General features: G+C 39.0%; 1 protein-coding gene across 6 annotated transcripts in view; it reads right to left on the bottom strand.

The window, feature by feature from the left end:
* CDH8 (cadherin 8) overlaps positions 1 to 13351 on the bottom strand; it is a 429237-nt gene that overhangs the window by 178511 nt on the left and 237375 nt on the right. The gene's annotated exons all lie outside the window — the stretch shown is intronic.

The following is a 13351-nucleotide window of genomic DNA, read 5'->3' as shown; positions in this document are numbered from 1 at the left end:
ATAGACATGTTTTAGAACTAATAGTGTATACCTTTACAATCTTGTTAATATAGACAGGTCTGGCTCATTATTTCTCATTGATGAATAATTGTTCATTTGTGAACATGCAATGAGTAACATTAATTCAGGTTGTAGGTATTTCAAAATTTTCTCATTTTAAACAACTTTAGTATATTATTATCACACTACATTTTTGCTGAGTTCTAAATTTTATATTTTTATTTATTACTGTCAAAAGAAGCTCCTCCCCTGTTGCTAAAATCCAATAATACAAATCTTAGTTACTGTCCCAAGATACTACTCTAGAGTTATATATCTGTCAAATAAAAGAAGTGTTCAGATTAAAAGTATTTCACCCTTAATTCAAATCCCATAGACATCATAAATGTTGAGTACAGACTGAGAATGAGCTATTGTCTTGGCCACTTCTAATGTACAAAGGTAAGTTTTTTAAAAATTTACATTCTCTAATTAAATCATCTATACATAAAAAGTTTGCAAGGAGTTCAAGTTCCCAAATCACTCGAGTAGCAGGCAAGGTATAAAAGTTCCCAGAGATGGGGCTGGAGCGATAGCACAGCGGGTAGGGCATTTGCCTTGCACACAGCCGACCTGGGTTTGATTCCCAGCATCCCATATGGTCCCCTGAGCACCGCCAGGGGTGATTCTTGAGTGCAGAGCCAGGACTGACCCTTGTGCATCGCCGGGTGTGACCCAAAAAGCAAAATAAAAAAAGAGTTCCCAGAGAGTCAAATCCACCTAGGCATTGATCAGACTCAAGCAAGAGCTTGGAGTACTCATGCACCTTTTTAGAACCTGACACCACTTACACCACTTTTATATCATTGTTTCTGTCCTAAGAAGCACTCATCTGGCCCTGCTTATCTGGAAACATTGATAGTAAAGTAGGATCTTGCAATATAATGGCAGAGTTCAAGCTTTTATCATATAATAGAAGCCATATTGAGATCATACAAACTACAAAAACAGAGAACAGATATACAACTATCACTCAGATTCGGATCACTGTAAGGCATTTTTGAGGAAGAAATAAGCATATTAGAAAATAGCAGTAACAATAATACAATTTCCCCATTGGCATGATGAGATGCCAATATGGTAAGTCTGCTAAGGATAATCAGCCCTTCTGTATCTGCAGTTTCTACATCTTCGAATTCAACTAAGCGCTGATGAAAAATACAAACTATATATTTAGGCATCTATAATGGTTACATCTGAGTTCCACACGTACAGACACTTGTATTAGTTCATTAAACCAATACAGCACAGTAATAATTTATATTGTGCTAGACATACTAAGTTATCTAGATATGATTTAAAGTACCTAGGAGACCATGAATAGATTATATGGAAATGTTATGCTATTTCATATAGAGATTTGAACCATGGAATGAATGTCTCTTGTAATCCCAGGTACTATTTTATATTCTCATAACTCAAAATGTCTTCGTGATGGGCCCAATTCTACTAAGAATTATTAGAAAATTGTTTTACTCATGAGATCTTTACAAGTGTCCTTGTAAGTTTAGACATCGCATTCTAAGGTCCTCATGAATCAAAGTCATGCTTTGGAATTTTACAGCATTTCTGATCATCAGAGGAAACTGATTATCATTCCCCTCAAGGAAGACAGCAACTTTTTCAAAGATGTTGATGGTGTGAAGTCTATACATGAATCCTCTCAGCTTACTGCAGTGGAAGATTATTTTTTACAATTTTCTGAGACAGAGAAGTTTGGCTATGCATTATTCTCATTAATTTTATATATAGTGAGAATGTAAAATATTTTTAAACTGTGATGTCTCTCAGACACTTGCAATTAAAATAGTTTTGATATTCAGTCAAAAATTGCATCCCGAGCAGTGTCTCTGCTTTGTATCAGAAAATATGTCAAAAATAATAAGGAAAGGCCTCACTTATCATATAGTTTAAATAGAACCCTATAGCCTTCAGAAGGCTAGAGAATGTTTATGCCTTCATGATCAAGATATATAGCTTCATATTAACACTATTAACAAGTTTGAGTGTCTGCATAAATGTTCCATTATATTAAAATCCAGCAAGTTTGGTTTTCATGTTATTCTCATACTTATTATGACCCTGTGAGAAAACTATTAAATTTATCAGAACTCAAGACACAGTCTTACAAAATTGAGATAATTAATATCCTGCCTCTCAATGTGGGTACTCTAAGATCACATGACTGGTAGCCAATTATTATCCTTCCATGCTATTCCTCTTCCCCTTCCCTTCCCCATAAGAATGTGTTGAGAACTTGTCTGGGTGGTTATTAGAAAGCTAAAGATTCTCCTACTGCTCCATCCATTTTGAAATGTTTATCTCACTATATTCCACCTAATGTTGGCATGGGAGTTTGAACTTTATGGATTGTTTGTTAAGAGTCAAGAAAATGATTTTCCCCTAGGAGATTGTGTAAATGGAGTCTGAATGAGTACCAGCATGCTTAAATACTTCAATCTCAAATTTGGTTTCTCCTTGGCAATAATCTTGAGATCACTGCTACAACATAGCTCAAGGGTACAACAGTAAATACACTGTCCTGCTCCTTCAGTCCAGGAATGATGTTGGCACTAAGGCTGCCAGCCTGTGGGTGCTTCATTTTTACTTGATGGTCTCTCTAGATCTGGTTATACTTTTATCAATATTAACTCATGCATAATCATATGACTCTTCCCAGTACCCTAAAAGACTACGATACTAGTATCAAATAATCTCCCAGCATATTATTATCCACACATATGCAAGGCAAAAGTATTTAATGTAACAATATAGAATGGTGCAAAGAACTTTTCTTGAGATATCAGTGGAATGATAGCACAGTGGTAGGGCTTTTGCCTTGCATGCGGCCGACCTGGGTTCAATCCCTCCACCCCTCTCGGAGAGCCTGGCAAGCTACCAAGAGTATGTCGCCCTCACAGCAGAGCCTGGCAAGCTACCCGGGGCATATTGGATATGCCAAACACAGTAACAAGTCTCACAATGGAGATGTTACTGGTGCCTGCTCAAGCAAATTGATGAGCAACGGGATGATGGTGATGGTGATAATTTCCCTGTCTGTGAAATGAGATTGCAGTAATCCCTAGTCACCTCAAGGCTTGCTCAAACTGACACTGCTGCGCATTTGGGATCCATTTTTCTTCCTCTTTTCTGATGCAATATTTGGAGTATTTTGTGATTTTCTAAGTGAAGTAAGGAGTATCTGCTGAGTTTTCTGCAGGCCACATAGTGCATTTAATTGTCTTCAGAAGTTCAAATTGAATAATGAACACTCTGCACCCACCACCTCTACTCCCAATCTGGCAAATACACGTGACAGAATTTCTGGAACATTTTCTCTGTTATCTTATGGTTATAAAGGCCAAAGAGAAAAAGCCACAATACCCTTGACCCTTCTTTTATCTCCTTTGTGTTGGGGCATATCCTGACATGTCCCTTATGTTTTCAATTCCTATTCCAAAGGAAATTTACTAGCTGTGATATTGCAAGTTGTGGATAACCTCCTAACACAAGAACTTAAAACTGCCTTAGAAATTCCTCTACTTTTTCTCCCCTGAATTATTTGCCTTGGTTCATATAATATCCCAAGCACTAGAAACTTTAAGCTGCTTCTTTTTGTAGAAAAGAGACAATTTCCCCATTTAAAACAATTACTGTTTGGTAGTAAGCACCACCTATTAGAGAATAGAAAATATAGTAATTAGGTTACTCTTTCTCACAGATTTTAGGAGCTAAAAATTTCAACCTAGCAATACGATGAAGTGACTAACATGTTCAGAAAAACCATTTTTAACTTCGATTCTTAAAAGGCAGATGGGAGACTGAGATGTACATTTTGTCAAAATAAGCTAATTAAAAACACCTTTTGCTAGTGCTAATTTTAATTCTCTTCCCTTGCCCAACACATGAATGATGTCTTTTTTCACAGCGGTCAAGCGAAAGTAGCACTCATGTCTCTCAAATGCTTAGCGTCACACTTCCTCAAAGCCCAGCAATGTGTTCTGAAGCTGAAAAATTATATTTAAACTTTCATTGCACCAATTTGGCAACAAATTTGGTTTCCGATTTTATAGCAAGCCATATGACAAAATAAATGCTCCACTAACTGGGACAGTTTGTAGAATTTCTTGGATGCAGGTCATTGATAAATAACTTTACAAGAGTGAAAGTAGTTAAATCTTTTAAGCTTGTATATTTTAGGATGTGCATAACACTTTGTGCCTTTCACCTGTGTAAATTTTGAATTCTTAAATGGTTCTCGAGTTTAAATTCATCCCCCCTGTAATGACTAACCTTTGGTTTGAAGGATAAAATATCCCTGACACATTTTTCGGAAATTGAAGCTCTGACCTTTGAGAAGAAAACATGCACACATGTGCGTGCGCAGCGCACACACATTCACACACAGAGGAGTATGCGCACACATACGAGTGCACACTTGAGTTCTGGAGCACCAGGCTATGCTGAGACATTTTCAATAATATTAACTGTTGAATGGACTCAGTAAAGGGGGAAAGGCGATGCACATAATGATATTTTAGAAGAGAGTCCTTGGAATTACATATATCAATTTTAACCTAATCTCAAAATTTAAAGAATGAAGATAGTCGTTTTACATAAATTTAATTAGTGATTTATAACCCAGCACGAAGCAGTGAGGGTGAGAAGATAAGGGGTCGAATGTAAGCCTGGGAAGAGAATAGAGAAGGGGGAAAACAGAATCAGAATCGTCTTGCTCTGAAACACATTTATTCCCAGATTGTGGAGAGACAGATATGCTTGATTCTCCTGTATTTAAAACAAACAGCTTTATCTTAACTTTATTCAATCAAATGGAGATTTCCCTAATGTAGAAGTTTAAAAATTTAAATCCTAGACTGGCCTAAATTCTTCCTAAGTGCTAAACAGCTGTTCCTCATGTCTCATCATCCAGGGAGTACTTCTGATTAGAATCCAGTTTCAGTCGTCTCAAAAATTTTAAAACTCGTGATTTTTTTTTCCTCTTCCCATTGTCTTTGGTGTTATCATTTGAGAGGCATTTTGTATCCGTCACGAAGACTTCTTTTTATAATTTCTATGATATCACCAGATTGAGAAGCTTCACAAGAAAGGCAAGGAGATGCTGATTAACTCCTTTGTCATTTTGAAGGCTGATTACTGTAATTCACTCTTTGTGGGTCTCCCAGATTGTGTCGCTCAACGATTGCAGTTGATAGAAAATGCTGTGCTAGATTCCTCTTTTGAATGAGACTTGTTGAACATATTATCCTGGTTATGAAACCACTGGCTTTGTTATTCTCCCAAACTCTTCTTGCCAATTCAATGTGCAACTATGATCAGCTGATCTGTGAAAATGGATTACTCATTTATAAGGTTAAACAGTAGATATTCACCAGGATAAGTTTTTTTTATTCTGGGGGGTGATGGGGGAATGTTTGTTGCCTCCAAACATTCTTCTAACTATGGATTTGCCTGCATGCTATCAGCTATGAGGAGTAAATGATATACAATCAGAAATGCCTCAATAATTTTCACTTAATCACTCAATAAAAATTTCTTGGTACTCCCCAAACTGCACTGACATGTCACCAAAGAAGAAACTAAAACACTTAGAAGAATGAAGAAAAACAGTGTTTTTAATGATTGGTAACTTCTTAATTGTACATATAAAAGATAGAAAATAGACAAATAGATAAGATGATAGTGATTGGAGAAGCTAGATTTCTCATATACTTCTGGTATCACTTGTGTCACTTGTTATCCGGTTATTCATTGATTTGCTCAAGCGGGTGCCAGTAGTGTCTCCATTCGTCCCTGTTGCATGCTGTTGTAGCCCAATGGCATCTGTTCACTCCAAGAACATGAAGAGCCTCAAACAGTTTAATTAGGGTCTTGGTGAAGAAATCTGACCATATTGTAGGTGGGCAGCCTACCATTTTGTAGGTGGGTGGTCTTTTGACGTCCCATGGAATCCAGTCCAATATAGCTCTAGTCCAGAGGTCATCTCTGAATCGTATTGCGTGTCCAGCCCATCTGATTTTTGACACCTTGGCAAATGAGACAGTGTCCCTGATTCTTCTTTCACTTGGGTGGAACGTGATACTCCACGCATAGCTCTTTCAATTCCTCCTTAGGATACCCAAATAGAGTTCTCATCCCGTTTTCCTAGGGCCCATGTCTCAGAGGCGTATGTTCGTGCTGGAAGAACAGTAGAGTTGAAAAGATGTGCCCAGAGCCAGAGGTTCTTCTTCCTCTTAACCACTTCTTCAATGCTCTTAAAGATGTTCCACACTACTCTCTTCCTCCTGCACAGTTTTGGCACCAAGTCATACCTCATGTTGAGTTCTTGATCCAGGTACACATAGCTGCTGCATTCAGAGATGTTTGTTCCATTGAGAGGAAATGGAACATCAGGGACTAGTTCATTTTTCATGAACATTGTTTTGGTAAGATTCAGCTGCAGTCCGACCTTTCCACACTCGCAGTCGAAGTCGGCCAGCATTTGTGCGCCTTGGCTAATGTTTGGTGTTCTTAGGACAATGTCCTCAGCGAAGCAGAGGTGGTGTGGTTGTCAACCATTTATTGTCACTCTCATTCCTTCCCATTCCTGTCATCACATGACATTCCCGAGGGTGGCACTAAAGAGTTTCAGTGAAATGGTATTGCCCTGCTGAACCCCTCTCTTTACGTTGATGAACTTCTTTGGTGAGAATCTGGTGGTAATCCACAAGACAGCTCACGGAGAATCCTGATGTACTGTGTTTGAATGTCCTGTTCAGCTGGGCTTTGATGACCGATCCAGTCTCAACAGAATAAAAGGCCTTCTTTAAATCAATAAACTTTAGACAGAGTGGCATCTTGAACTCTCGCGAGACTTCAATGAGCGTGGTCACCGTGTGGATATGTTCAATCGTGCAGAATCCTTTTCGAAAACTGGCTTGCCTGTATGGTTGCTCTCCATCTAGTGTTCTGTCAATCCTATTAAGGATGACTCCAGTGACTAACTTGTAGATGATGGACAATAAGCAGATCAGGTGATAGTTGCCAATGTTGTGGCTGTCTCCCTTCTTGTACAACAGGCGTTCCTGCTGGTTTTCCATTGGGACACAACCTTGCATATGGACAGGTAGCATGTGAAGAGCTGAGCCAGTGTATTGACGAGTACTGGTGGCAGATTCTTCAGCTGTTCGTGTTTGACCTTGTCTGGACTGGGTGCTACACGCTTCTTTACCAGTGAAATGTGTCAGATTTCGGAAGGGAGAACGTTGGGAATGACATATCCATCCTGTGGAATTTGATATGTGGGCAGGTGGACATGGCTATCAAAGAGATCCGAGTAGAAGTCATGGATAACCTTTTCCATTGCCTTTCTGGATGATGTGATAGACCTATCAGGATGTCGGAGGGCAGTCACCTTGGTCTTATAGTTGGTGAAGGATAGGCGGGTGTTGCAAACACTTTTTCCGGCTTCTGCCGCATTGGCCAACAATGCTGCTCGTCTCTATTTGAGGTCTTATTTTATCACTTCCTTACACAGCTTTGTGAGTTCAGACATTAGCTTATGATTGCCTAAGGCTCACACCAGACCACGTTGGTGAATGAGCTCAAAAGTTTCTGAAGAAACATATTTCTGGTACTTTTAAGAATATAACACTCGGAGCTAGAGCAATAGCACAGCAGGTAGGGCATTTATCTTGCCTAGGTTTGATTCCTAGCATCCCATATGGTCCCCTGAGCACTGCCTGGGGTGATTCTTGAGTGCAGAGACAGGAGTGACCCCTGTGCATCGCCGGTGTGACCCAAAAATGCAAAAAATAAAAGGATTTTAACTCTATAGCGGTTGGAGCGATAGCACAAAGGGTAGGGCATTTGTCTTACACTCGGCTGAGACCAGTTGGATTCCCAGCATCTCACATGTTCCCCAGAGCACCAGCAAGAGTAATTCCTGAGTTCATGAGCCAGGAGTAACCCCTGTGCAATGCCAGTGTGACCCAAAAAGAAAAAAAAAAGAATATAACACTATACTTGAAAAGTTAATTGGTTAAATGAGTTGAAAATCAAAGGCATGTTTATTTAAATTGATTTCATTCAAAATTAAGGACTAATGCATTTTGCAGAGGTCTGAAATTATACCTCTAAAACATACTCAGGATTTTAAATTAATATCACTAAAAAACAAGAAACAAATGAATGAATAAATAAAATTAAGAATGCATTCCAATATAAGCATCACTTTTGTTTTCCTTGTATCCCTCCACCTTTTAGAATAAGATGATCAATTCCTTTTAATACTTTTAAGGTAAGCAGGTCAAATACATAACACTAAGAAATTATTAATTTAGTTGATAAGCTCACAGAGAGCGAAGAATATAATAGTAGCAGGTGTTAAAATTTACGTAGCAACATAAAATGCTCATGACAATTTTTTTAAATTTTTTAAATTAAATTAAATCACCGTGAGATAGTTACAAACTTTTATGTTTGGATTACAATCTCACAATGATCAAACACTCATTCCTCCACCAGTGCACATTCCATAGCACCAATATTCCCACCCTCCCCCCTGCCTCTATGGCAGATAATATTCCCCATACTCTCTCTCTACTTTTGGACATTGTAGCTTGCAACACAGACACTGAGCGGTCATCATGTTTGGTCCATTATCTAATTTCCGCATGCATCTCCCATCCCAACTGTTTCCTCCAGCCATCATTTTCTTAGTAATCCCTTCTCTATTCCATCTGCCTTCTCCCCTCAGCTCATGAAGCAGTCTTCCAGCTATGGGGCAATCCCCCTGGCCCTTGTGTCTACTGTCCTTGGGGTCAGCCTCATATGATGCTACCCTACACTCCACAAATGAGTACAGCCCTCTATGTCTGTCCCTCTCTTTCTGACTCATTTCACTTAGCATGATACTATCCATGTTTATCCATTTATAAGCAAATTTCATGACTTCATCTCTCCTAACAGCTGCATAGTATTCCATTGTTTAGATGTACCAAAGTTTCTTTAACCAGTCATCTGTTTTAGAGCACTCGGGTTGTTTCAAGATTTTGGCTATTGTGAACAGTGCTGCAATGAATATATAGTTACAGATGTCATTTCTACTGTGCTCTTTTGCATCCTTGGAATATATTCCCAGAAGTGGTATTGCAGGGTCATATGGAAGCTCAATTTCTACTTTTTGAAGGACTGTCCATATTGTCTTCCAGAATGGCTGGACTAGTTGGCATTCCCACCAACAGTGAAGGAGCATCCCTTTTTCCCCACATCCATGTCGACACTGGTTGCTTTTGTTCTTTTTCAAAAGAAAAGGTGACCAAAATACAGAAAGATCTCACAGAATGGGAAAGAATATGTACCCAATACCCATCTGATAAGGGATTAATATCCAGGATATAAAAGGCACCTGTAGAATTGTATAAGATAAAAACCTCCAACCCCATCAAAAAATGGGGAGAAGAAATGAACAGAAGTTTCCTCAAAAATGAGGCACATGAATAAATGCTCCACATCCCTTGTCATCAGGGAGATGCAAATCAAAACAACAATGAGATATCATCTCACACCACAGAGACTGGCACACATTCATGACAAATTTTAAGCCATGATGATTCTGTATCCTAATATGCTTATAAAAATTTGTCCAATAGCATGAAAGAAAATAGCAGAGTGTTTTTGGGATTGGATGAATTGGTCATCCCCTTCACACCACATGTTCTGTAATTAAAAGCATAGGCATATATCTAGAAATAGGATTGCAGGGTTTGGCAGATAGGAATATTTTTGGTAGGAGCATTGCCATTCATGGTTCATAACAGCTCACAGAGGCACCCCATACTCATCAATTCCATTCTCAGAATTTACTTAGTTGACAGGCAAAAGTTTCATGTTGATATTATCACATGAGGTTAAAAAGTAAAATGATTAGTATTTTAGTAAAGATACAAATATTTAGATATACATACAAAGATTGATATAAAATATACCAAATTTGATATAGTAGAGATATGCTTGTTAATGAAATTGTTTACACACCTCTCTGAACCACATCTATAATATCCACATTTTAATTTAAATTTGAAGTATTTTTTATATTTAAATAAAATGAGATATTATGGAGCAGTAATGGTAATTAGAACAGTGTTATTTTAAAAATTAGGAACAAAGATTATATTCAAGACTGGAGGAAGAGCTAGGTGCATGTCTGTAGGCAAGTGGTGCATATCTGTATGCAAGTGGCTTAGATTTGATCCCTGTCACTGCAAGGTCCCCAAAGCACGGCTGGAAATGAATCTCTTGATCACTGAGTGGGGAGTCACCCTCAAACAGTACTAGGTGTCCCTATCAAATGAAGGTATGGAATCCATCATCCACTACAAAACTGGTAAAGCCTCAACAGTGATTTCCAAGTAACAAAAATACTTTGTACCTAAAATTTTACACCATGTGTACCAAAACTCTTCTTTTATTGCAGCATTCACCACAGCATATGGCCTTTTAAAAACTGAAGAAAAATTGGATTCTAACTGACAGGTAACATTAATTTCCAGCACACAACATAATGATTTGATTTTTGTTCTACTTTGAACAATACAACAGGTACAAAATGGAGTCTCTTATGCTAAGCCCCCATATCACCAAACTGAGTCTTAATTTAATTAGTTTCCACTCTCCTAGAAATGGAATCCTCAACTAGTCAATCAGGAATTGCCTGATCAGCATAACTTAGGCAATCTTGCTTGATGGACCCCTGCCATTCCCTAAAGAAAATTACCTTTGCAATAACCTACTCTCTTTTTGGCCTACTATAACTTCCTTGTCCTGCTCCCTTCTGCCTATAAAAGTCTTTCATTTTACTTAGCTTCGTTTCATCTGCTAAATTGGATGCTACCTTATCCCAGCTAAATTTTGCTCACATAAATGCTTAGAATATTTAATAGAACCCTTCATTATTTAACTATACATATTGCAAAATACTCATCCTTTTAAGTCTGTTTTCTTTGAAGTTTCTATATACTTTGCTGCCTCCAGAACGTTGAGCAACTTAAACCACCCTTGTTCTGGTGTGGCCCTTCTACAATGATGCTAAGAATCTTTTCCAGGTAAACAAATTATTGCCCAATTTCTTTTGATCTCTGGGCCATTGCTAAAAACTCATAGAGCTGTCGGGATCCTGGCCTGTTGAACCCGGCACACTGGAGTATGATCCCCTGAAGTTGCTGGACTTACTCCCTGTAGGAGAAGGAGTGGGTAGGAGAGAAGCCTCTGCCCTGTCCCTCCGTGCACTGTGGACTCAAGCACCACTGAGGACTCCAGCCGCCTCACAGAAAGAACCACATGGAGGGGGGAAAGCTGGTGGTCAAATGCAATCTGTTCATTAGAAATCTGTTTATTAGCTCTCACACAGGGGGTTTTATACATACATTTCAGGGGACAGTCCACGTGTATCACATTTACCTCATGAGGCTCCGTACAGATGCTAGTTAATAATTTGCATCTCCCGCTCTCAGGGCAGGATGTATCAGCTCAGGCAAATGGTAACTGTTACATCCTCAATCTTCAACAAGATGCCTCTGTGTGTGTGTGTGTGTGTGTGTGTGTGTGTGTGTGTGTGTGTGTGTGTGTGTGTGTGTAGTGCCGGAGCAAGCCCCTGTAGACAGGGCCAGTTCTTGCTTTCAGGGGCACGGAATTTGGTCAAAGTCTCAGGCTGGCTGCTGAGACCCCAACATAGAGTCCTTACTTTTACATTTCTTTTTAAAACCACTTCCATGGTTACTTGAATCTCTCCTATACTAAATTACTGTGGACTAAACCATGTCTCATTTATCCTTGTCTTATGAACTAAGCATAATACATAATATCTGGGCACACATTAAGTATTCAACAAATGTTAGGTGAAAGAAAAGTGACAGAGAGAAGGTAGGAGGAAGTGAAGAAGTTGGGGGGGGTGAGGAATAAAAAAATAAACAGTAATAGATGCTTTTCCCTCGCTCTATGGAAAGAGGAGCACTAGAATATATAAGCACATGATAAATATTCATATTTTTCCTGTCTCCAGGGACTGGCAACAGGCCTGATTATAAAGTCACAGAGCCACTAAGTAGGGAAGAGTGTGTCAAGCTTTGAACCTAAGGCTCTATGCCTTAAAGGCCCAAGGGAATCTCAGGGTTATTTCATTCCTTTCCTTGCCAAAGAAGAAAGGTCCTGCTGATTTGCCAAAGGAATGCATGATTTCCAAGGAATTTTCACTATTTCTCTAGACACCTAAGTCATTTTATCATTTTATCGTTTAATCTAGAATTATTTAATAACTGTCTCAGCATAAATCTGCAATGGTCAGGCGGAACAATAGTATAGCAGGCAGGGCGTTTGCCTTACATGCGAGCAACCCAGGGTTCAATCTCTAGCACCCCACAGAGTTCCCCCTAGCCCGCTAGGGGTGATAATTGAGTGCAGACCCAAGAATGAGCCCTACACATTGCCAGATATCTGCCCCCACAAAAATAATAAGAATAAATAAATGTGTAGTGCAATGTTCTATTAGTTCAGATATCTTCAGCATTATTAAAAAGTAGTAGTAGAGACAGTGCTAATATATTTTTGTAACATGTTATAAATTGAACTAACTGAGGGTGAACTTTTTTCCCCCACTTTGCTTAAACACTGTGGTTTAGAAAATTGGTCATGATGGTTTGTTACAGGCATTCAATATTCCAACACCCAATCCACCTCCACTGTGACCTTCCCTCCACCATTGATCCTATTTTCCCAACCATACCTCAAACTTGGACTTGCACGCAGGTGACCCAGGTTCTATTCCTCCATCCCTCTCAGAGAGCCCAGCAAGCTACTGAGAGTATCCTGCCTGCACAGCACAGCCTGGCAAGCTACACGTGGTGTATTCAATATGCCAAAAACAGTAGCAACAAGTCTCAAAATGGAGACATTACTAGTGCCCGCTTGAGGAAATCGATGAACAATGGAACGACAGTGCTACAGTGCTACCTCAAGCCTGTTCCCGTGGCATGCCCACAGTAATTTATTTTATATTGCTTTTTACCAATAAATGGCTAATGGGATGATCAAAAACTATTTTCATAGAAGAAAATTTGTGAAAATTGTTGAGTATGTTAAGTCCTTTCTGAGGGTTAACTAAGCTTTTGTTTCAAGCCAAGCCTTCTGTGGTAAAACCCCCGCAGTCACACCCACATCCCACGGGAACCATGAGGGTGAACTTTTGAAAAAAGTATGGCCTTTGAAGGCCAATGGCTTTGATCTGTGTGCTTAAGGAAGGTGTTCTAATGTTGTT

This window comes from Sorex araneus, chromosome 8 (assembly GCF_027595985.1).
Source record: "Sorex araneus isolate mSorAra2 chromosome 8, mSorAra2.pri, whole genome shotgun sequence".
Classification (NCBI taxonomy): Eukaryota; Metazoa; Chordata; class Mammalia; order Eulipotyphla; family Soricidae; genus Sorex; species Sorex araneus.
This window is presented reverse-complemented; position numbering and strand designations above follow the sequence as displayed.